The sequence below is a fragment of the Ptiloglossa arizonensis genome, chromosome 10 (assembly GCF_051014685.1).
Source record: "Ptiloglossa arizonensis isolate GNS036 chromosome 10, iyPtiAriz1_principal, whole genome shotgun sequence".
Lineage (NCBI taxonomy): Eukaryota > Metazoa > Arthropoda > Insecta > Hymenoptera > Colletidae > Ptiloglossa > Ptiloglossa arizonensis.
In genome coordinates, this window is record NC_135057.1 from 10695568 (window position 1) to 10720554 (window position 24987).

At 50.8% G+C, this 24987-nt stretch overlaps 1 protein-coding gene across 8 annotated transcripts in view; it reads left to right on the plus strand.

Annotated features, from left to right (window-relative positions):
• Nucleotides 1-24987, plus strand: part of LOC143152402 (bromodomain adjacent to zinc finger domain protein 2B) — a 190844-nt gene that overhangs the window by 55033 nt on the left and 110824 nt on the right. Inside the window, exon 1 of one of the 8 annotated variants that reach the window (XM_076322473.1) lies at nucleotides 6365-6685. The exons of the other annotated variants lie outside the window; for them this stretch is intronic. The gene's annotated coding sequence lies outside the window, so the exon portion shown is untranslated. Of the gene's footprint in view, nucleotides 1-6364; nucleotides 6686-24987 lie in introns of those variants that run through there. 8 annotated transcript variants of the gene reach the window in all.

Sequence of the window (24987 nt, forward strand, 5' to 3'; positions counted from 1 at the left end):
GTTGGATCGTTCTTTTTTCTCTCACGTGGGAAGTTTCCACCCACGGTTTACGACAGTTCCTTTTCCCGTTCTTCCGCGTCGACCTCTTTTCTATTCCTCGCTTATTGTTTCTTTTTTCTTCGGTTTTCCTTCCGTTACGCGTCCGCGGTACCGGGAATTCGTGGAAGACCGGTCTTTCTTCGTTCCCCTCGGATCGATACGGAAACTTTGCGCATCCAGTCCCGGACGAAATCGTTCGCTCCGCTCCGTAACGAAATTTTCAATCGCGTCTTCGTTGATTCGAACACTCTTGGACAAAAACAGCCTAAAAAAACAAATGTCCCCCCATCTCCCGCGCGAAAGAAAGTTCGTTCGATTAATTCCAGTGGCGTTCGAGTTCGACGTCCACGGTCCTCATCGACGAAGATTTAATTATTTCCACGTGGAATCGCAGCACGAGGATTCCCTTTCGTAACTCTCCGACGCGATGTTTAACCCATTTGCATCAAAGCGCGGAATAATCCGCGAACCTACGACTGTCCACTATCACCGAGCGCGGAATAATCCGCGAGCCTACGACTACCATTTTATCAGTTGCAACTGGTACGTTTAACCATTTCTGAGAACTTTTCGGTTCCATTAATTTAATATACATCGGTGTATTCTAAATAAGTTTCACTCTTTTGCGAAAATCTTTCAAACTGCCGCTATGAGTGTCGCGGCACGCAAAAATCTACGTGGCATGCCAAAAAGCCTATAAAAAAATATCTTGCTATACAATATTGCGCATTAATCGTTTTAAACGGTATATCGTTAATAAAGTCTATAAATAATTTCGATGCTCGTTACTGCACGTACGATGAACCGCTCGCGGTGATACGGGTCAGTGGTCGGTTGAACGTCGTTGATGTTTGAACGCGGCAGCCTAAACGGACCGATGATGCAAATGGGTTAAGCAACGCGGTCGAAAAGATCCTTCGTTCCGTCGTTCCGCGAAATCGAAGAGGACCGAGTCTCGTTCCACGGTCGGTGTTCCGCGAAAAAGTGTCGATGGCGGGGCGCTGGAACGGGCAGCCAGGGGGCGTCGAACGTACGGAGGTGGCTTCTCCGGTTCCCCGGCGTCGGCCAGGCGCGCGTTTAATTCCGGAAATGAAATTCAAATACCGAACGGGTCGGAGGCGCGGGACTCGAGGCATCGCGGGTCCTCCGAACGAACGAAACAACGAACGCGGCGCTAGGCGACTCGACTCGACTCGACTCGATGCGACTCGACGCGACACGAGGCGCGCGCCTACGCCACGGTCTGGCCGAGTTAATCTGAGCGCGGCGGCGGTGTCACCGAAGGGTTAATTGGGAACGAGCGGCGAGAGAGCACGCCCGGAGAGGGAGAGGGAGAGGCTACCTTAAAACCGAGAGACCTCGGAGACGCGCGAGAGCGGCGTGGACGAGCGACCAGAGCGACCAGAGCGACCAGAGCGACCAGAGCGACGAGAGAGAGCACCGTGGCTCGGTGGAATCGTTGCGGACGCATGAAACGGCGTTAGCTGCGCACGCCACCGTCTCCGCCGGAAATTATGCCAGCTCTCCGTTTCTACGTTCGGTGTAAACGAACCGAGGTAACGCCGGGCGGCCGCCACCGCCACCGCCGCCACCGCCACCGCCACCGTCGACCATGCCAGAGTGCGGAACACGCCCCCAGGAACTGCGTTTCTCGTGGGCGACGGCCTGAAATATCGAGCGCCTTGCCCACGTACACACGCGAAAACGATGGAACCCGACTGTCCGGGGAGAAAGAGAGAACCCGGCCTGCCTGCCTGCCTGCCTGGTCGCCGGCGGGACGAAAACGAGAAGGAAACAGGCAATCGGACAGGTTCGACGGGGAAGGAACGATCGCTCGTCCGTCCGCCGAGAGGAGGGAGGAACCGACCGACCGTGCAAGAGGGGGAAGGAGAAGGGGAGCGAGTCGGCTTTCGAGGGATAATTTTCCATCCTTCTGTGACCCTCCTTTCGGTTAGGGAAAATCTCCACCGGAATATGCTTCCACGTTCCCCGCAACGACGCCTGTCTCTCGTTCTCGGCTCCCAGCGAGAACTACGCTTCGACGTTCTTCTCGTTCCCGCTTACCTGATCGCGAGCCACGGTTCGTGCCGGTTTAGCGCCACGTGTGTAACACTGCGTCGCGCGCACGCTCGATAGTTTCTTCTGTAAATTGTACGACCGCCTCGATTCTTCCGAGTCCGGTCCGAAATGTACACTTTGCGCGATTTTCCCTACGAGAAGCGTGCAGTCCCTTAGGGATCAGAATCCGAGATCCTTTGGGTTTTGCACATCTGGCTCTACGGAACGTTCTCTTTTTCTTCGACTGGGAACGACCGAGTTTCGGCCGACAGCAAACCGGTTACAAATCATCCGGAACTCTCGGAACCAGATATTCCCGATAAAATAGATTTCGCGGGAAAATCACGTTTACCTGCGCAGAACGGAACCTTTCTTTCGTTTTTTCTTCGCGAGCGTAACCGAGTTTCGGTAAGATTACACCGGTTGCGGATTATCGGGAACTTTCGAAACGAGATACATCCACGATGATATTCTCGAGGCACGGAAGCCGTTTACAGTCCCGGTGAATATTATTTGCGGTGTTTTACCAAGCTCGAGAACCACGTCGAAAGAAACTTTACCGTATCGACGAATTCGGCTGTTCATCTCGTACCTTATCCTCCGTTGCGTTTCTCGTGCATTGGTTGCAATGTCACGCTCCACCGTGTACCGTATCGTAATTTTGTCTTCTCTCGAGACACTCGGTCAAAATACCACCGGCAACCTACAAGTACGTTCGATGCAACGAAATATAACTGTAGTTTCTCGAAACGAGGGAAACGTCCCCTTGCACCGCTTTATAAAAAAAAAACCCCGACTCGAAAGATCCCAACGCGAGTCGACGCGGGATTAGATAAAACGCAAATTAACGAAGGTTTCGCGAAACGACGTAATGGAACGGCTCCTCGGGTACGTGTAACGGGTGTGGCATTACGCCGCGCGTAAAATTGACCGGTATTACCGTGTCGTTGTTATTATTATCGTTATCACGGCGCGCGGCTGGCAGACGCGAAATCGGTAACTTTTTAAACGCCGTGATCACGTACACGGAGAGGAGAAGGAGGTGGAGGTGGAGGTAGAGGAGTGAGAAGAGGGGTGGTACACGGTCACGAAGTTCTTCGCGGCGGGATAAAAGGAACGGCAGGGGGGCGGGGCCGAGGCTTAGAACGGGAGAAAATTAGATGCCGTTGGAAAAAGGGGGGAAAGAAAAACAACGGCCGCGAAGTTTCGAGGGATAATTTTCCGCCTTCCTGACTGGCTGGCTGGCGGCTACACGCGGCGAAAACCAGGTTCGGAGCGAGTTTGCACGCAGGTTTTATAGTTTCTTAGCGTGGAAACGGTGCCCGGAGGCCGAGCGTGGGTTGACGCATCTATTATGAATTACGCGCGATGCATTAGCCGCGCTTTGTCGACAGGCTAATCACCGTGAGCGTTATTAAATTTTCACGTGTAAAATAATCCTTTCGCGTCACTTGTACGTACGGCAATCGATAAACGTCGCTACGAAGAAACGTTCCTCGGCGGCAAGAAACCGAGAAAAAGAAAGAGAAACGACTCGTCTCGCGCAAAATGTCTCGGCAGCTTTGGAACCACGAAAATTGGACGTTCGAGCAAAGCGTTCTTGGTTCGCACCTGTCTGGACGATTTTCGACCGAGAGCTCGCGCGAATTCTTTCTCGCGAAATTTGTTCGCGACCAGGTTGTTTAATTCGAACGATTTCTACCAACGCGATTTCGGTCCGGTCGTCGTTCGCGGTTAAGGGCGCGTCTCGCGTTAAAAGTCGACTTAAATTTTGATTTCGAAATTTCCACGAGGGAATTACCGCTAACGGCCGGCGAAAATTACCACGGCCGGTTCTTTCATTTCGCGCGGTTCGCGTTTAATGTAAACTCACGATCGCGCGAACGCGTTGCAGCGTTCTCCGTTGCGCGCGAGCTGCCTTCTCGTATTTCGTGCCCTGTTTTACATTCGGTTACGAGATTCCGGCGCGTCTCTCGTTACGATTCGAGAGCGTTCTTTTTTTTTATCTTTTCTTTTTTCGCCCGCGGGAACGATTGTTTTCGGTTCAACAGTCGCGTTATCGGGGCTAGAGAAAACACCACCGGACGCGAGGAAGCGTTCGCGGGAGATTTTTTTAAAGGGCCACCGGTAGCGACGAATCAAAGCGCGACAACAACGGTGTTTCTTTCGCGTAGGTTTTCAGCGTTGGGTTTTTTAACCAGTGAACGGAAACGCGTGGAATTTTTTCCACGGATATTGCAACGTTCGAAGATTTTGCGCATCGATCGCGCGTGTCCGGATACTCGGTGTTTCTGAGTGTTCGAACACCGCGACGCGGACCACCGAGTAGTGCCAAGACGTTCGTTCGATCGGACGGTTCGTCGTGGAAATTCTAATTTTCACTCCTACGCTCGAATCGTAATTTTCGTAACTGTACACGCAACTCGCGTAGCGACGATACGAAACGTTCCAACGATTCCAGCCCCGCGATCGATTCTCGTATCATCGTCGACTCTATTTTCCGGGCGCATCGTTTTTCGGTTCTCGCCAAGTTACAAATTTTTCCACCGCGCGAAAAACAACGCCGTAAAATAGATTGGAAAACGCGTAATAAATCGTTGGAGCGCCGATAACATACTTTACCGCGTAAAATCGAGTATCCGTGCACCGTGGCGGGTATTCCGGCCGCATCCGGGACCGGCGCGTATTCGTCTCGCAGTTTCGTTAATTTCGGAGTCGAATCGGAATCTGTCTCGTTGGCAGTGGCAACACGGAGCTCCCCGTCGATATCCCTCCTCCTCCCTCTCGCTCTTCGTGGTCCCCGATTCGATCCACCGGCTCCTACGTAGTCCTCCGTTCGAAAGGAGCAGCCTTAAGCGGTAATTCGGCGGTGCAGAATGCAAAAGAGGAGTCACGGGCGCGCGGCGCGGCGCGGAAGACGAACGAAACGCGAATAAAAGAAGAAGGCGACGATCGAGAAAAGAAAAAAGCCGCGTCGCGCTTCGGCCGAAGAGAGATCCTCGTGCAGCGAGAGATTGCACGCGCGCGCGACCGACCGACCGACCGACCGACCGAACCGCCCGTGCGAAACAGAGAGACCTCGAGAACTCCGCAAGAGGAGAGAAGAGACCATTCTTTTGAGCCTCGGCCAAGTTTTGTGGCCTGTTGGCCGGCCGGCCGGCTCGTGGAATCCAGTCGCAGCCGATTTCTCGTCTCTGCGCCTTTTAACCGTGGTACGTGTCTCTCTCGCGCGTCCCTGTGTCAGACCACACATATATATATACATATACATATATATATATACATATATACATATAATATATGTACATACATGTGTACATATATGTACATAAAATACATGTACATACATCTACGCGAAATGCACGTTCGTCCACGTAGACGTATACGTACGTAAAATACGCGCGTGTGGAAATATAATGTGTGCGCGTGTACGTATACGCGCGAGAGTGGATGAGATCGAGGGAGAAGGAGCGAGAGAACGACCGGTGACGAACGAAGCGCGCGCGCAAGAGAGAGAGCGTAGAGGATGCAAGGTGCAAGGAGACGAACGGAGAGAGAGAGAGAGAGAGAGAGAGAGAGAGAGAGAGAGAGAGAGAGAGAGAGAGAGAGAGAGAGAGAGAGAGAGAGAGAGAGAGAGAGAGAGAGAGAGAGAGAGAGAGAGAGAGAGAGCGAAGGAGAAGGAGGAGGAGGAGGGAACGAGAAACCGTACACGTTTATTACACGCTGTCCCTTGGATCGCGCGCTACAGCCGCTGGCAAGACGTTCCATTAACGTCGCTCCCGGTACCTACGCAATTATTATACTTCCTCGTACGGAGACGCGTTTAATCGGCCGCGCGGCGCACGGTTTTCTTAATCCGCGCGGGACACGAGTAGCGGCGAATCGCGAATAGCGCGCGGTGCTCGCAGCGCCAGGGAGGACGGAGGGACGGTGGGACTGAGGGCGGGAGGGAGGGAGGGAGGGAGGGACGGTGTATCGTTCGCCGTTCGCGGAAACGCGCCGACGTGTTCTTCTTCTTCTTCGCCTGCCTGCCTGCCTGCCTGCCTGCCTGCCTGCTTGCTTGCCTGCCTGCCTGCCTGCCTGCCTGCCGGCCGACTACGAATCGGAACGCGTTTCGTTAGGCCTGACCGGTGCGGCGGCTGGCCAGCGGCGATGGTTGCGTTACGTGCAGTGTCCTCCTGGCTCGCGCGACCGACTGTCGCGACGCGTACGACCCGGGAACGACGCGATCCGTTGCATCCTCGTTGCGTGTGCACCGCGCGCCGCTTCCGAGTAATTCTGGCTACGTATTATCGCGTACCAGGGACGCGCCGCGAGGAGCTACCTACGTGAGATTTCGAATCCCGCTTAATACCATCGGGGTGAAGAGCGCGCGCGTATCGCGATCGAGACCACGGACGCCGGCCGACTACCGAAACTCGCTCGGTGAGACCGCGCCAGTGAAACCGACCGGACCAGGATTACCACCAGTCGAAACTTTGCCGCGGTGTGTGAAGTGCGACCGAACAGTGCTCCCTTGGTTCGATACTTTTACGCGTGTTAACGGAGAACAGCTGGATAAATGGTTCGCGATCGTTACGCGTTAACTGTAAGTAAATCGAACCCCTCGACCGGTATCGATCGCTAGGATCTTGTTTTTCAAATTTTTTCTTTTTTCTTTTTTCTTTCCCACGCAATCGCTTGGTACTCTTTCGACGCATCGCGCAGTTATTTCGTGGAAGAACGTTGAAACGATTTCGCGAGTCGTTCGCGTTACCGTGTGCACAAGGTTGACGGTAACTATTACGCAGTATTTCCCCCGTGAATGAACGACGCAGGAAAAGAATGAACGAGGAAAAACAGTTATCCGTCCGTGGTGACTAATGTACGAACACTCCCGGGCATTGTAGCGCAACGAGGTCCGCCGATAACGCGGATTTGGTCGCGCGTGAAGATTTTTCTCGATGTTCTACCCCTTCCCCTTTACCGAACGAGCGTCTTTGATCGATGCGTCGTGTGTTTCTCGTCGCGTGTCCGTCGAAGATTGCGACTAGTTTTCGATCGCTTGAATTTTCTCATCGATTTTCCCAACTTTCCGAGTGTGCACGTGACGCGTACCGTGCAAGATAAAACACCTGGCCGCCACGTACCGTACACACACACACACACACACACACACACACGTGTAACACCCAAGATTCGAAGAGGTGGTAAACGAGTCTACGCGGAGAGTAGGTTCACCCAACGCCCCCCTCGCTATCGATGGACCCACCGCTGTGTTCCCCGCGATCTACTCCGCACCGATACACTGCTAGAGAATATATTGTCCCCGAGGAACAAACGGCATCGAAAAATCTCCGAGCGTTAAAAATTCCCCGAACGGTGTTAAAATCCAATTATAATTCCCCGGTCCAAGAGTCGGTCGATACGGGGGCCGAGAACGAGGAACTTTTACCCGGCGATGTTGAACAGAAACGCAGATAACGGTGACATCGGGAATAAATTCGCCGAGGAGGAAATTTTGGCCGGATTGGAGAGTCGGTCGGTCGATCGGTCGATGCGGTGGCACGATACGACGAAACGGCGCGTTCCGCGTTTTTGGCGATTCGGGTGACTTGGCAAGGACCTCCGCCGCGAAGATTCGTGCCGCGGCACGGTCGAAAACAACTTTTAATACGGGCTCGATCGAGGGAGGCGCAATTCGGATTTAAATTGGCGAAGTCGAGTGCGCGCTTAGCGCCGCTGCTCGTTACGAAACTTCGTTACTGCCGAGTATTTTCAACCCCGAAGATCTCGATGGCCCCGGGGCGAATCCATTAAAGGTAAAAGCTTCTCGTTTACATCTGCCGTTCCTCGCTCCGGACTTTCTCTTTCTCCCTTTCGTTCTTTGTTGGCGTTCCCCGTGGCTCCTTCGTCGCGTCTCTCTCTCTTTTGCTCTCTCCTCTCTCTCGCACACTCGCAGGATGTTACCGATTCTTTCGAAACGTCAGCTGGTTAGCGCGGCATTGCTCGAACGCACCGCGTTATCTTGCCGAGCGTTCGCGAAGCGGACCACGACGTTCTCGTACGGGCGAACACCGAGCTCTTTTTTGGAAAATTGGACACCGTGTTCGCGATGTTCGATAATTGGACGCGATTCGAAAGAACCGAACCGTCTCTCGCGATCGTGGACCCCGATATCTCGTTGCCCGGTTTCTCCGGGTGGTCTCGAAAGCAATTCGGAGAATACGGAGTGGGACGAGGTGTGTCTAATCGGGCGTTGAAGTCACCGGGATCTCTATCGGTAACGCGGTTCGAGAAACGTCTCGGATCGTCGAAAGTCGTGTTCGCGGTGCGCGTGTGCGTGTCTCGTTGAGAAGGAATACGAGACGGGCGCGAGAGGAAGCGCGAGAACCTTGTAAATATTGTACCTAGGCCGGTAGATTTAACGCGTTGACTGCCAAGTACGAGTTATCTCGTAGCTGGCGCCTGTGCGCAAAGTGGCGTCGGGGATCGTTCCGTGCAACGGCACCGCGGCAGCCAACGTGTTAATGTACATAAAAGAGAGTTAAAATCGTAAAGAGAAATAATAGCTTCGTTTCTACACGGCGATTTATGTTACGAGACTCGCTGGTATTTTTAATTGCGACAAAGTAACCGTTAATTTAATAAGCGCCCCGCGAAACAATTTTCGTCGACGCGGTTACGTCGCGATGCTAATTTCGTGCTTCGCGGTTGAATCGTTTTTAGAGTTCGCGCGATCGCGATTCGTTCTTACCGGTTCCGATGGAATCTGAATGGCCCCGATCGATGACGAGAACATATGATCGATAACCTGGCGCAGGTATGGAAAGATACAAAATGGATGGAAAATCGAGGTAAAATCTCGCCTAAAGTTTCTTTTCTTTTATTCAAACCCCTTGTACGAAACGGAGGTATCCTCTCGAGTTCTCCAGATGGTAGAACTCTGGAAAAACTACCTTGTTTACTAATTACTTTTTCTTTTCCATTCGAAATCGCGTTAAACGCCTCCGGAGTTTCCCAAGCGGATACACCGACTTCGAAACGTACCAAAATACATATTAATCGCGGTTCCACGTAGTCCCAGTGTCGCCGAATCGTAGTTCGCATTGTATACACAGCGGTGTTTACTTTTTTCGTTCGCTCACGGGCCGGGAAACGCGAGAAGGTAACGTCGCCGTTGGCAGCGGAGCACATCGTCGAACAATGCGCTCGGTTCGAAATTCATTCAGGAAATCGAAGCGTATCTCTCGACAATGGGGCGCGAGCGACCAAGGCGAGAAATCGGCGATCGGGGGCGCGGGGCACGCGGTGCTCGCGAACGACAAAAACGCGACGAAAGAATGGCGGACAATGCGGAAATGCAACATGGGGAGTAGTCGGGCTTAAGTGCAGCTGCAGTTTAGCGGGGAGCTCGTGCAGGGACGCGGTTGCTCTCGTAATCGCGCGAGCGAACCAGCGAACGAACCAGCGAACCAGCGAGCGAGCGTACGTGGACGGATCCGAGAACGCCAACCATCTTGCGTGTTCTCGCAATGACCTTTTCGCGCGGTTCGAAGAAACTGCGTAGATGACGCGCGTCTCCTCGAACGACGCCGATATCGACCAGATTCCTCCACCTTTGCGAGGATCGTGGTTCTCCGCTCCAACCGAGCCCGCGATTGTGATTCCTGGAAATTGCTGCACACGCGATCGCGACTACGACCGTGAATTTCCGCGTTTGTGGAAAATTCACTCGAATTTTGCTCTCAGAGTCTCCCGATTGTCCGCGATCTCGATTTTTCTCGGGTCAGACGAGAGATTTTGAAGATTCGTCGACGAGGAGAGCGGAGCTGGTCGATTTTTGGGAAACTTTGAAATAAAGTTCATCGAAAACGTTCCCACGTTTGCTCGTTTCTTAAAAATGTTTCCAGTCTGTCGGAACTCTTTCTCTATGCTTTGCAACGAAATCGAACGTTTGAGGGAGTATCGAAGAAAATGGAGAAATAGTTTTGGAAATAATAGTTCGTTTCGAAAATTTCGAGAAAGTTTACTATTGTGAATTACATCGATGCGCTTATCCTCAGAAGTAATCCCAATTAAATCTAAAACATTGGTAACGGGTCTCTGGTGTATATTTCGCTGAAAGACACTCCACGCGTTGAACGAGAACGTAATATAGTATCTTCATCGTAGACCATGATCGCTCGAATTACGTGGAAACGATGGTCGCGATGTTCTCAGGTCCATTCGTATGAAATTTTATCGCACGGTTTTCCCTAATTTCATCGCGTGTCGTTCGATCCTACGTTCTCGTACACGCGTCTCGAGTATCGGGGTCTGGGAAGAAAGACGCATTCGAGCGCAATGTAAATATTCTTATGTATGCAAACGTATACACGCAGGGTCGTATAAACGCGGGCTATTTTCTCATTTTCCTACGTACCCTCTCGCTCCGTTTGCGTTACGATGAATCGCTGTGGTCGATTTACCCGAAACCTACGTGGATCCACACGGTGTCTTAAATTGCAGTTTCGGTACAAATCGAAGCAAGATCAACGCGAGCATCGGTATTTGCTCGTGGAAAGCCTATACGTACGGATCCTCGATCAAAGGTCAAGTTGAACCCGACATTATTCACTCGAAACGTCATATCTGATCGATCGTAGCGGTAAAGTTTACCTGAAACTTTGTGTGCTCTATCCACGATTAAACTTGGGACGAAGCGGAGAAAATATTGATTCTGCGATGTACAGGTTCTACGGAGAGCCGGTTGATCCAGCTATCGGAATCGTATGGGTTCGTCCAGTCTTTCGATTATGGTCGGCTCGAACCCCCGTCGTCGTCGTCGTCGTCGTCGTCGTCTCACCTAATCCTAACAGTCGTTTAGCCGCAACTTCGTAGACTATACCATCGGTCTATTAAACTTCGAACGAAGCGTGGAAAATATCGATTCCTTGCGACTACGTTCGGGTACTCGGAACGAGCTAATCCGGGATTAACGCAATCGTAATCGTGTATTTATAACAGTTAGTCCGAGCGTATAGTCTTGGTTAATCGTCCGATTATAGTCGAATTCCGTGTTACTCGTAACGGTCGTTTATGCGAAATTCTGCGCGTGCTCCAGGTACGTTAAACTTTGAACGAAACGGAGAAAATATCGACTACGCGATGTACAGGCTCTCGGAACCAGTTAATCCAGATTCGAAGTTATCGGTGCTTCGTTTATGGTCGAGTAGAATTCAATGCTAATCGCCCGAGACTCGTATCTAATCGTAATAGTCGTTTACCGAAAACTTTAACCACGGTATCCCCGATCCGTTGAACTTCGAATAAAACGAAGAAAACATTTACTCTGTACGGGGTCTCGGTATCGGTTAATCCGAGTTTAAAGTTATCGCGGTACGGTTCGTCCGGTGTTTCGATTACGGTCTACTCGCCGCTACTCGTTCGAAAGTCATATCTAATTATAACGGTCATTTGCCCGGAACTTGGTCTACCGTAACCTCGGTGTGTTAAATTTCGAACGAAGCGGAGAAAATGTTTACTTTGCGATGCGCGGCTTCTCCGGATCGATTAATCCGGATTTAACGCTTATCGTACTCGATCTCGGCGCTGTTCACTCGGAACTGGTGTCTACTCCTAACGATCGTCTCCTCCAAACTTTGTCTATACTCGATCCGTTTACCATCGAACAAAACGGAGAAAGTATCAACGTTGCTGTACAAAGAGTATTCTTCAAAGATCACGATTTACTTTTCCACGATTGATTTCCCTGTCGTCTCCGAACAACCTATGTCGGGTTTTAATTTCAATCGTTTCGACGTTTTAAAAATAACACAAGATACAAATCGACCTATGTATAAAAACCCTGTATAAAAACAAAAATTCCCCGAATCGATCCAAGCGAAGTAATCGATTAAATTCGTCGTACATTTCTCGGTGCTGTTCGCTCGAAATTTTGTCCGGTGCACTCGACGTTTGTTCCGATCGCGCTGAAACTGTAAGTTCGACTATCTCCCGTGTTCGATTCGGTCTTCGGGCGTGAAATCCGCGAGAAGATTCCACGTCGAAATTGTCCCGGTTCCATCGCTCACGTCGCACGCGCTGCAACGCGGAATTATTTGTCCCGTTCGTGTTGCGCTCGAGCTCGCGGTCGTCTCGCGGGTTCCGTGCGAGACGACGAGTACTATACGCGTCCACCGATAACATGCAATATTCCGGCCACGAGGCTCGCGTGCACGGTTGTCTCCTGCACCGACGCAACAATGAAGTAATTACGATCAATCGCGTCGATGCCGCGGGAACCTTTAACGAGAAGACTGTCGGCTACCCCGCGGCAAAATAGTCGTAATTAATCCAAGACGTTCGAGATAGGGAAGTGGAGTGGGCTGGGTGGTTACGTCGTCCATCGACGAAATCGATATCGTTTCAGCGCACGGTGCGCGCGAGATTCGCACGCGAATCCTGTGTTTCGCTTTACTACCGTTCCCTGTCATCGTTACCACAGAACGCGAGCTCTCTAGCGCGAGTAAGCGACCGACCGAGCGAGCTGGCTAGCGAAGAAGGAAACTTGCGCCACACCGGGAAAGCCCGTGGCGCGGTAGCGTGCTAGCTCGCTCGCTCGCTCGCTCGCTCGCTCGCTCGACCGTCTACCGTGTAATCTCTCGAATATCTGCATTTTGCACTGGAAGAAAAGTTGCAACGGTAATCGCGTAGTCGCAGTTTTATGCCCCCGTGCACGGTATTTACGATTTCTTGCGCGAGGGAAACACCGCCCGGGGCCCTCTCCCCACCGTAGACCGCGCGAGATTAATTAGCGGGGAATTTCCCGCGACAATTCTCCCGCGCGAACCTTTCTCGAAACTTTGTGCTCGGGATTATTTTTAAAAGTTCCCTTTTCGGGGACAGTTTCGAAGCGACGTATCGTACAATTTCTTCGACCATTGAATTTTAAATCTCTCCTCGATCGCGATAAACGTTTCGTAACTACGTCTGCGCAGAGTGTACAGATTACGTAGCGTTCAAGACCGATAGCGCAATGAAACTCGACGCGTGAATCGAGCACGAGGAACAAAAGTTCGCACGAACCTAGGTAACGGCGTATCTGAATTACGAGCGTTTGAATTTTTGGCCCGTAGGTGGTCGTATCGAGAGCGGTAGATTCGACGTAATCGGTCTCGGTGAAACGATCGTAATCGCGCGTGTTATCTTCGGGTTCGTACGGGTTAAATCGCGACGGATTTTTACGTATCGGTCCGTTCGAGATACTCGGTGGAAATCGACGCTAAACGATCGACCAGCCGCGAATTAATCGGCCGTGAGCGAACGAACTTCCAAGCGAAGAACGCGATTGCATTTGCATGCAAAGCCGGTGTTTCCGTTATCAGTCACTGTCAACGATCAGAGAGGCGTGCAACCGCGAGAAAGTGCGCGAGAGTACGACCGTGTCCGAGTGCAGCGTGGAACTCGCGCCGCGATTCGAGTCGGTTCCCTTCCCCGCTGCATCTCGTTACGCCTATGCCAACGCGTGGACGTTGCACTTACCGCGGGGTTACGTGTAACCGAACGCTCCAAGAAACGGATAGAGTTTATCGAATATTTTTTACAACGGAGAAATACATCCATCCGTCTACGTTGAGAACCATCGAGGTATTTTTCCAATCGAATTTTCTAATCCAAGTTGTCGCAAAAATTTCGAACGGTCAGTTTCTTTTTTTTTTTTCTTTTTCTGTCGGAGAGGAGGGCACATTTACGTTCTCGTTGGAACGCAAAAATCGCGTTCGGAAGTGCGTTCGGCTATTTTGTTTCCGCGATCGTTGCGCGAGTTTTCTCGAACGCATCGATGGTATATATTGTTTCAGCGAATCGCAGCGAGCGAGATAACGAGCGGTGCGCCCCGTTGACGTCAGTGGTACGCTGACATCAGCTGTACTCGTGGACAGGTACGTGACGTATTGTTGGTCGATTTGGTCGCATAACAATTGCGCAAATACCAGTCCACTCCGCGTCCGTGTAGGTATATTGGGCGGAGAGATGGTTAGTCTAGTTACGAATTCGATCAGTGAACGATCATTTCGGGCCCGACGTGTACACGTCGCGCGTTGCGTTGGACGCTGAAACGCAAAAAAGAAATTAGCGGTGAGAATCGTATAATTATAATTGACACGAGTATTACTCGATCCGTAACACCGTAGGAGGGTGTAATTTCCAATAATTCATCGAAACCGCGCGCAACCCGATGCACGCGTACGAAATTGTTGCACTTCTACTTCGCTTAAATTGGTATTCCGTCGCTGGATACACCGATCTCCCTGAAAATCCACCACTCCCAAAGACCGAATAATTTATATTAATAATCCGTCGAAACTTTGCGCGCCGCGTACAAAATTGTTACATTTCTATTTCGCGCCAATTACTATACGCGTTATTTGTATCGATGCGTTAAAATCGCCCTGAAATCCACCACTTTGGGGGACCGAATAATTTGTATCGATAATCCATCGAAAGTTCGCGCGTTCGCGACCCGCGCGAATTCGTTGTATCTACGCTTTATAGAAATTGATATTTCTGTTGTCGATACACCGAAATCGTTCCGAAATCCACCGCTCTCGAAGACCGGATATTTAACGGCGTTAACGATCGACTCGAACGAATCTCGTACGCGAAATGTCTGCTCGACGATCCGTTTGAACACGATAATCCTCGAAAGTGTATCCACGTACGAGAAGGATCGTCCACGGGGACTTGGAATCGTCTCGAACGCAACTCGAGCAGGAATTCTCGGCTCTGGCGTGCTTTCGCTCATTTATTTGTCATTTATTCGAGACGCCGATCGAGCCGCGATACCGTCGAGATATCAGCGCCGATTGCGGGCAATATTTCGCGGCGATTGCGTAAAAAAATCGGGGGCCATTGTCGAGGTATCCGAGCAACAACGCTTCGGCCGCGCGCGTTCGAAACGCGCGGCAGACGTTGGTAAATTGCCGAGCGGAGGATTTATTTGTCGGGTGAGTTCCCTTTCTTTCGTTCGACGCTCTCTTTTCCAAGCGTGTCTGCACACGGTACACGTGTTCCGTGAGTCCACGTTCGAAAGTCTTCGCGGATCGTCGATCACGATCGACGCACAGGGGCCGTGAACTACGCGGATCGTTTCGCGGAGAGGATTCGAGTCCCGAACGAGAGAGAACTCGGTGAAACCGGGCCCCGTGATTTTCTTCGATACGATACCCGACCACGATTAATAATTCGTCTTTCTAATTCCGCGAACGTGTACACAGTGTCTCGAAAGTGGCGCGGACCGATTATCCTGGCTCGTGAAAGGAAACGGTAGCGTTTCGACGCTAATAATTATTTACGCGTCAACGATCCTTGCGTTGCGAACGCAACAAAACAAACACGCGACGATACGCGGACACGAGAATTCGGGAGAACTTTATCGTACAACCGATAAGATAAACATCGACGACTCTTGCAATATTATTATCGTACTTTGATCATCGATGGTGAATCGATCGTCCAAATCGTGAATTCGTCCATAAATACTGTGGAAATCGAGATCACATTTTTCGTCCCTTCGTAATTATTACGATAACCGAGATCACCGTCAACGTGTACAAAGTTTCTCCCTTTCGTTGTCTCAGAGGGTTCTCGCGAGTCCTCTGTCGCGAAAATATCATATTTACGTTTCTCGACTCGTTCGACGCGAACGATTCCTCGAAATCGTAAATCGTCGATAAATTGCCCGCGGAACGGCAAGAGGGAGAGAACCCTGTAACATTTTCTCGAAAGCGTGTAGAATTTTGATCGCTCCGGTGTTTAAACGAGAAGGCACAACCGCGCTTAAAGCTCCGGCTCGGAACGAAGCAACGAAGCGGTCGACTCGAGACATACCGGGTGAGGTCTGAAAAATTCTCGACGATTGCGCGTGCACGCACGCAGTTTCCTTATCTCTCGAGCGGCGAGTTCGCCGCGACGAGGATCGTGGATCTACGAGCGATCGAGGTTAAGTCGGACTTTCCGTGACGCTTCGTGGTCGTGGTCGTGGTCGTATCGCGACCATAGTTCCCCGCGTACGTGTGCACGTGTGTGTACGCGTTCGTCGCACGCTTTACCCACGTTTTCTCGTTTCTCTGTGTGTTTACCTACGCTGTTCCACGAAGACTCGACGCGTACGGGTAGAGGGGACAGGTAACGGAATCGTTTCGCGCGATCCACCCGTCGGCCCACGTCCCACCCCGCTTATGGTCGCGTATACACCAGGCGACAAAAATCACCGAGACCGGAAACCGTAGACGGTCGTCGATTGTTTTCGAAAAACCGAGCCGAAGCGTTCGATTTTTTTTTTCGCAGCAGTGAAAACAACGAGGCCGGGATTCGGTTCGACACGCTCGGTGCACGCCAGTTCCACGTGACTTTTCATTTGCATCCTGTGACTCGTCGATCACCGATACACTACCTATACCAGCCACTCGCTCGACGCTCGTAACGATTCGCGACGCTGTTCCGTGGAGATACGCGGCGATCGACGTTGCTCCAGCTGGGACAATTTCTTTCGACTTTCCAATTGTACTCTCGCGATTCCAGAAACCGGGCCAGACCGCTCCGCGAAGACTGAGAAAAAGAAAAAAATAAAAGAAAAGAAAAGAATTGCAGGGGGAAAGGTTGCATCAGGCCCGTGACGCAATTTTTTTTTTTTCTCTCCCCGAGCGCAACGGTGCAGGTGCAACCCGTATGCACATGCGCCGCCGGCTCTTTAAATGGCATTACACGGTTCTTTTCGACGCAAATTGGTTCTTCTCGTTATTCAGCGTACAAAACTGTTAACGTAGCTGTTTATCGTAAAAATTACCACTTCTGGTACGAGAGGTACGATTAAATTTGAAATATTTTCCGGTTCGTTCGCTCGTGGGAGGCAATTAGCGCGTTATCGCGGGTGAATCGTATTCCTTTTCCTTTATCTTTCCTCGAAACGGAGATCGACCCAGACTTTGGAATCGACCTGTAGCATTCTCTCGGCCGTTGGTTCTAATTCTTGGAGAGTGGCACTCGTATCTTTTCACTTCTGCAACTTTTCGCTACTTTCTTTCCTTCGTCATATTTTCTTTTTTTTTCTGTTTCTTTCTCTCGGCTCGCGGAACGACGTCTTGTCCCTTCGCATGGTACGTCGTATCTCGAATAAATCGTCCACGAGCGACTGAATCCCGATAGCTCTGCCAAGCAAGATTTATCGAGCAGGTATGCATAGCTGCTGGCCCGAACTATCGGTCGTTGATCGACGCGTGACTGCTTTAGGCGAACGCTTGGCTGTCAACCGTGTTTAAGACCGAGACAATGGTGTCTCGGGCGGAAAAACTGTCGCTTTCGAGCATTACGTATGGAACGCTCCAAACTTTTCTTAACGACGGTTCCGCCGAGTCCGAGGCGGGTCGGTTTTAAGTGCAGGTACTCCGAACTTACTTCTCGCGAACGGAAAGTGTTCTACGATTTCGATTAACGTTCTCCTAACAGAAACTCTTTCTATATAAACGACCGTTGGTCCGTAGCGGGGACAGAATTCGACAAAATTGAAGTTCATTCATCTCCGAAACGAGTCTTACGTTCAACCGTGCGCTCGAGGTCGTTTTAAAAATGCAATCAATGCTCTCGAAACGTGACCGGACAATTTTTGATCCGTTTATAAATAACGCAAGTAGGTTTCCAAGCATTTTACCGAGCCGTTTATTCGAGTAAAAAGTTACTCTATAGAACGACACAGAGGAATAAAGAAAAAGTCACCATCTTCCTCCTCTTTGGTGCAATCTGCGAAAAGAAGCTTTCGAAAGAAAACTATCGAAACGTTCTTTCGTTTCTCCGTAACGCGACCAGAGAGGACTCTCGAAACAACGTATACGAGAATTTTGACTCTCTCTCTCTCTCTTCCTGGAGCATCACCCCGTAGCCTCGTATCCCACGATCACGGGGATCGATCGATCGTTGCATAGGTCGTACTCGGTGCGCCTCGCGGCAGGTGCGATCGGCGATAAACGCGCGAATTTATTTGTATAAACGGCGCTTATTTATGGATTAAACGGGGATAATGCGAGTTCGCGTTGAATTACAGTTCTGGAGCGGCCACCAGAAACGCGCGGATTTTTATAGCGGGTTGGCAGGCTCGTGCGCGCGGGAACGTGTCGCGTTCCCGTAATTGTTAACGCAGGAACATTTGCGTTTGTTTAATTTGTTTATCCGGTCGCCCTCGATGACAACAGGTGTGCGTATACGTATAAATCACCGGTCGAACCGGGTGAACGATGTGGGTGCGATAGGGGGGGAGGGTAGGTGAAACACGAAGAGATTTATATAAGTTGTACAAATAAAGCCCGCGGAGGGAGGGATGGGGGGGGGGCGTGGGGGACCCTACGTAAATTTACATTTATTTAATAGCGAATATATTCCCCTGGACGCGAATCCGCATATTAATATTTACCTTCGAGTTTCTGTTCATTCAACTGTTTTATGGCGAGTATTAATAAACGGGGAGAGCGCCGCGCGGTGTTAAAGAATTTAGAGAGATATACCGGTAATGGAGATATTGTAATTCGAAGCTGGATCGATGGTGTACGGTCGTGTACGATACACGGTGACGAGTACGGTGTGTTGGTAACGAAACAGCGACGATACGGTAACCGGTGGTGTGTTTTCGTTGACGCGCGGTTCGGTTTCCTGGAAATATCGCGCGGGCGGAAAAATATTTTCGGCTCGGCGATCCTTTCCTCTGCTTTTTATTTGCCCGGCGTGTATTTTCCTTTTTAATTCGACCCGACGCGCGTATTTCCGCGATTTTCGGTCGTGCCGCGTATATAACCTGCCTGCCACTCGGGCGTCGGACCGGTTACGCGATTAAAATTCGAGGAACCCGCGAACAAAACGCGCGGCCATCGACGCGCTCGCGGAAAGAACAGAGAGAGAGAGAGAGAGAGAGAGAGGGAAAAAAAAAGCTCCAGGCGGGTTTCAGGTGCGACCGAGAGCCTCTCGGTCTCTCCTCTTCCTTCTCCGCCTCCTCCTCCTCATCTGGGGTGGGCGTCGAGTCGCGCGTGCGGCATATAATTAAAAAAAATAATTTTTTCGAGTGTTCTACGTTCAAAAGAGTGGAAGCTATGGCACTCGAGGGAACGAAAATAGCGCGTGGAATTACACCCGGAAATTTACCCCCTCTGCTGTTTCTCGCGCGTTTCACGCGCTTGTTAACGCGCGTTGCCACCGGTGGTCACCGGTGACCGACTCGCGACACATCGTTCGACGCTCACGAGTACCAATTTACTTCCCAACTTACGAAGACTGTCTCTACCTCGATCTGTACAATTATCCTTCTTCGCGGAGATTACGATCATTCACCCTTCGAACGATCCAATTCGGTGACATCGCTCTTTAACGACGAACCGAATCGCGGCTATCGATCCGATCGGAATTAACGCGAATAATTTTTGCAGTAGGGTAAGTTCCTTCCGAGCCAATCGTACATCCGTTATCGAATCACAAAATTCGGTATATTGAACGCTAAAGGGGACCAACCCCTCTAATAAACATATTATCATCAACGAGGTTACAATTATTAGGAATACCGTGAAGCAACAGGCGCGTCATCTGTCGATTATTTTCGCGCCATAATTCGAATGAATATCGCCGATTGGACTATTTTCATTTCTGGTTGTTAGCCCCTCGGCGCTGGTTTTTTCGTCGAACGTCGAGTTTTCGCATACGGAAAGAAACGATCGAGACGGAAGCGACGAATGGATCTCGAGATACCACCACCATCACCCCGTCACCCGTTTCCCCCCCTCGTCCGGATTTTGCGTTCTTTCCTCTCGAGAAGACAGGACGACTCGCTTCGACGAGTACCGCGTCACGCCTCGTGACCACCTCTCGACGACCACGACGACGAATCGTTCTGAATGGCGCCTTTCAGCCGGTAATCGATTCGCGACCAGAAGAGAAAAGAAAATGGGACCGTCGCCTCGTCGTCGTCGTCGTCGTCGTGGTCGTCGTGGTCGTCGTCGTCGTTGGTTTAATCGCGCTCTCTTTGTGGATTTCCTCTTCTTTCCCGTCTTCGAGCACCTTCCCTCTTTCTCCCTCTTTTGAAATAATAACTCTCGGCCCGGTGAGATGTTTAACTCCGTCTCTCCCCACCCGTCGACGAGGTGTCCCGGTGCTGTTGAATTAACGCGCTTCATCGGACCTTCCTTTGTACCTCGGGATCGAGTATCCTTTGACGCGACCGTGGAAATCCTCGGACGGATGTACCTGGACAGTGTCTACCAGGATAAATGTAAACGCGAGAGATCGAACCACCCCGCGTGCAGAGAAACGACGTCTCACGAGAAGAATTTTCAGCTCGTAGCTGGAAAACGCGAACAAAGTTTCACGTATATCGCGCGATCGAAAAAATTACGATTCAGGACAAAGTGGATTGCTGTTAGGACACCGTGGACCTCCAGTGTGGATTTTCTTCTGGACGGTTTTCTTCTGTTTGTTTAATGGTCTTTGATCTCTGTCCGAGATCAATCGGAAACGTTCGATGTAGGTGCGCGATTATTATTGATCTTCCATCGCGACGATTATTGTTCTTCTCGTGCTTCTCGTTGCGTATTTGTTAAAGAGCCCGAGAATGTACGTCGAATACGTGCACGGTACGGTGTACTGCATACAGACTGCACATTGCGCGCGTACGTGTACGCATCGTAGCTAAGACTTCGAGAGAGGGGGTGTGAAACATTTTGGTACACTCCTTCTCTTTGCTGGACGACACTGTGATTCTTCCAGCATCCGTGCAACGACCGTACAAGGATTTAAAAATCTTCAGAGACACCTACCGTGTGTCCAGACTTTAAGTTCAATTGTTAAAGACCCCCTCTCGGTGCTTCGATATCGATGGCTGTCCCTAACGGAGAAAAATACGTTCGGTAGCTTTCGTAGCTGGCCGAAAAATTGTCGCAACGTTACGAAATTGTTCCGTTCGAGAACCCCGGACAAATCGGTCCCCCACCATCGACTCGTAAATTAACCCAACGATACTCGTAGCTCGTACGAATAAATCCTCACGGTCTCTACTCGCGTCGAGAACTGCCGCAGTCTGCGCGTACGAGTAATAATAGCATCGCATTAGGCGCGGGCAAAATTCGCAATTTTATTCCGCTTATCCGGCTCTCGCGTCGTCGGCGTAATTTCTAGAAATTCTCGTTTGCCCGGTACCACTTTTGAGTCGTCCCGTACACGCGGACGATTTATTCCTGGAAGTTCAGGAACTTATTGATTCCTACCGACTACGTGGGCGACTTGGACTCGCTTATTTCAGCCGTGCCGGCGCGTACGAGCGGCCGCGATCACGATTCACCGACTGTACGCGATATTTCCAAGCGGCGGCGCGGCGTTGTGCAACCCGCGCGTAATTATTCAAAAGCATCGGCGCGATCGACTCGCTGCTCGCCGCGTGTTCCTCGACTCTCTTGCCGCGATTTCGACGCAGCGGACTCTACAGCCTGGCCGATTTACGCGAGAACACGCACCGTGCGGAGTGGGGGAAGCGTCTTCGCGTAGGCGGAGTACAGAGCGGCCGAATATTGCGCGGTGGGGGTAGCGCGGCGGAGTGGGGGAACCACGAGGTGTGTCCGTTCAGACGCGGTGGATCGAGTAATAGAGATGTCTTTGAATTTCGTGCGTAAGGAGTGAGAGAAGTAACGGGTGTATCTATTGCGTAAACGTACCGAGTATAATTTACAAAGACATACTTGAATCCACGAATGTGCTCGAAACGAACAAAGCGAGAGATGTAACGGGTGTAGGTATTGCTCAGGTATAACGGTAGACTCGAGCGCGATGTTTCTCTCGTACTCGTTGCGCGTTGCGGAATATTCGGCTTATTTTCGTGGCTAGGCGCGCGTCGCGACGACGAGACGTCTCCGTTGGTGAAAATTGGTCTTTGTCGCGTTGGTCGGACGAATCTCGTTGGTGGTTCGCGAGATTTTAAAGGGGCATGACGTCAGTGATCCGGCGTGGGTCGACCTCTCTCTTTCTCCGGCGCGGTCGTTCGATCGAGGAACGAGCGAGGGACTGGGCTGGCAAAGCCTCCGGGCAGCTGTCGCCTCGCGATCCTTTCCATATAACGATCTTTCCTCCGGTCTCGACATTTTTCATATAGCCCCTGTCGACTTTCTACCCAACTGGGAGCCGCTCGAAAGAGGAACGACACGCCGTGGCGTGGCGTAACGAATTTAGTCGAGCGCATCTCGTGTTCCCCGGCAGCGGCGCTGCTCGCCAAGCAGAAAGACACGGTTCAAATTGCGAGGAAATCTCGATTAGAGCGATTGTACCACCGACGTATACGTCTCGAGTTCCACTGCTAAGAGAATTTACTTTTCGGACCGAACGCGCGCCCTAGGAAAATCGAAAAGTTTCGAACCGCCGATTCGCGCGCTTCGATTCGAAGGACACGGCTGATTTTTTAACGATCGACTTTGCCGCTCGTCGAACGAAGAGGAGGAACGAATTTTATCGAACCTTTGCGGTCGAAGAGAGATTCGAAAGGTTCCCGATCCTCCGTTTTGGCTCGAGTTTGCTCAAATTTCGTATCAACGATCCATAATCTAGATAAGTGTTTTAAAGGATCCGCGCGGAGAAACCGCGCCCCGCGAAATTAAAGAACGAAAACGATCCTAATTGGAAGCGAAAAGAGGAAACGATAATACCGAGATTAACGCGAAAATACGGGCGGGCGTTCGACGCGAGTAATTTTTGCTCGCGACTACCCATGAAATTAAACTCGTATTTGCATCGGTCACTTGGAGCAATTTAATTCGAAACTCCGGCCCGCTGTTGCATGAATTTTGTATCGTCGTCAGTGGCTGAACCTGCAGGGCTATTATATGTTAATTACACCTCCAGGTGGAATATCCATCATCCTCGGGTCTCAAGCATGTTGTAATTTGCGTCAAACGCGAAAATGTTGCTTCGTTGCAACAGGTAGCCCCGAAACAAGTAACGAGCGTATTGACCCAGACGTAACTTCTTTTTACGCCCCTGATCGTACGTGTTGCGCAACGATGCTACAACGTCGTTCATTTTCCTCCCGGTTGTCATTTTTCACGAGAATTACCTAAAAATCTTCCGCGATCCGTTCTCGAACTCATCCGTGCGTAAACGTACGCGTGTACAGAGTGGATCAAAATTCGTGACACGCGTAACGTACCGTCTGTCCCATTTACACCATAAATTTTCACCCACGTTGTACACGCGCTTAAGTACCCTTCGTTAATTTTCAAATTCGTCTCCTCGTAAAAGAAAACCACTCGTACAACGTTCCCGCTCCGTTCTTTTATTTCGTGACTCTGGAGTCTCTCGTGTCGTAATTTTCGGTCTCACGGTGTGTCTTTCTTCGCTCACCGTTCGATACAAATTCGATCGATCGATCGTCGAATATCGTGATCCGTGCGAGTAGAACGTCACGGAGAGATCGAGCGTAGATTACAGTCGCTGGCTGGCCGCGGGTCGTTTCGCTTCGGGGCGCGGCGTCGGTCACTGGTGACCGCCACTCGTCGCGTTAATTATTAATTCGTCGGCGCCAGGAGCGTAGAAACGACGTCCTCTCCCGTAATGGCAGTCGGATCGACCGGTGGATGTTCGTCCACGTTCCCACGTAGCACGGTATAATATACGCGCCGCCCTGAAATCCGATCGTGCGTTGGACGCGTACGTTGGCGTCTACGCTTCGTGGAAAAGCCACGTTCGCGAAGACCGTGTCGCGGATCGTAAAGGTATTCGCTCGTGGACCCCTCGACGTACAGGAATTCGTATATTTTCCCGCGAAATTACGTTGCATCGTCGCCGGTAAATCGCGCCGCATCGGTGACGGTTCGACGTTGGAAACTCGTTCCCCTTGCGCCTCTGCTCCTCCAACAAACGTGAAAATTATCGACGTTCGCCGTTTTTTTTCCACGGGGAGTTTCTATTCCCTCGTACGAATCGACTTCCCGTTGCGGGAGCGTATCCGGCACGAGCTATTTGCAAAGACAACTGGGTTTCGAGAATTGTGAAGAAATGCGGGGAAAGTGGAAAAGTAAAGTAGTTATTAAAATGTAACCCTGAGGAAAAAGAACGCGTGCGTCGGTTTGTCTCGAGAGATAAGATAGAATATTCGAACGTTTAAAATTCGAGTGCTTAGAATTTTGAAGCCTCGTTCTTTCACGAGATGAGGGTACTCTTAAACCGTACTCTATTTCCGCTTCTGTTAATGTCTACGGTACACGATGGAGAAAAGAATGAATGAAAAATTTGAATATTCAATTTTCATACTGGACACAGGTGATCGGTTAAAGAAAGACACCTCCGCGGTAGCTCGCGAAGAGCGCACGCGCGTGATTTGCATCCCATTTGTTGAATTTATCTTTCTAATAAGCTTCGATCGAGTTTACGAAGAAACAGCTTCAAAGGGACGTTATTCGCCTCGGTTTCCGCGTCGTCGAGAACGCTTCGTAACCGAGCGTAGAATAGAAACTGTCTCGTTTCCGTACACCGTGTACGCTTTAAGCTTCGAGCGCGCCGGAGTCAAAGGGTTGAAATGGTTTTCTCTCTCGGTGAAAACGAGTGGCCGGGAACTCGTCGATATTCTCGCGTTTCGGGTTGAACGGTATTCGAGAAATCCTCGCGGTGGTCGACGAGTCGGTCGTTGATTTTTTTCGAAGAAAATTTTCTATTCGAATATCGTTCCATCGACGCGAGTAAACTAACGGTGTCTCGAGACGCTCCGGCTGGACGATAACCGGTTCGCGATGAATATTACCGATGAAAACGATTCGACCGGTATCGCGTATAATTCAATAAAGTACAGCCGGTGTGTTAACGTTAAAGGTTTTAGCGAGGTCTTCCGGTGTTTTTTGCCCGCGCGAACGAAGCGCGCTC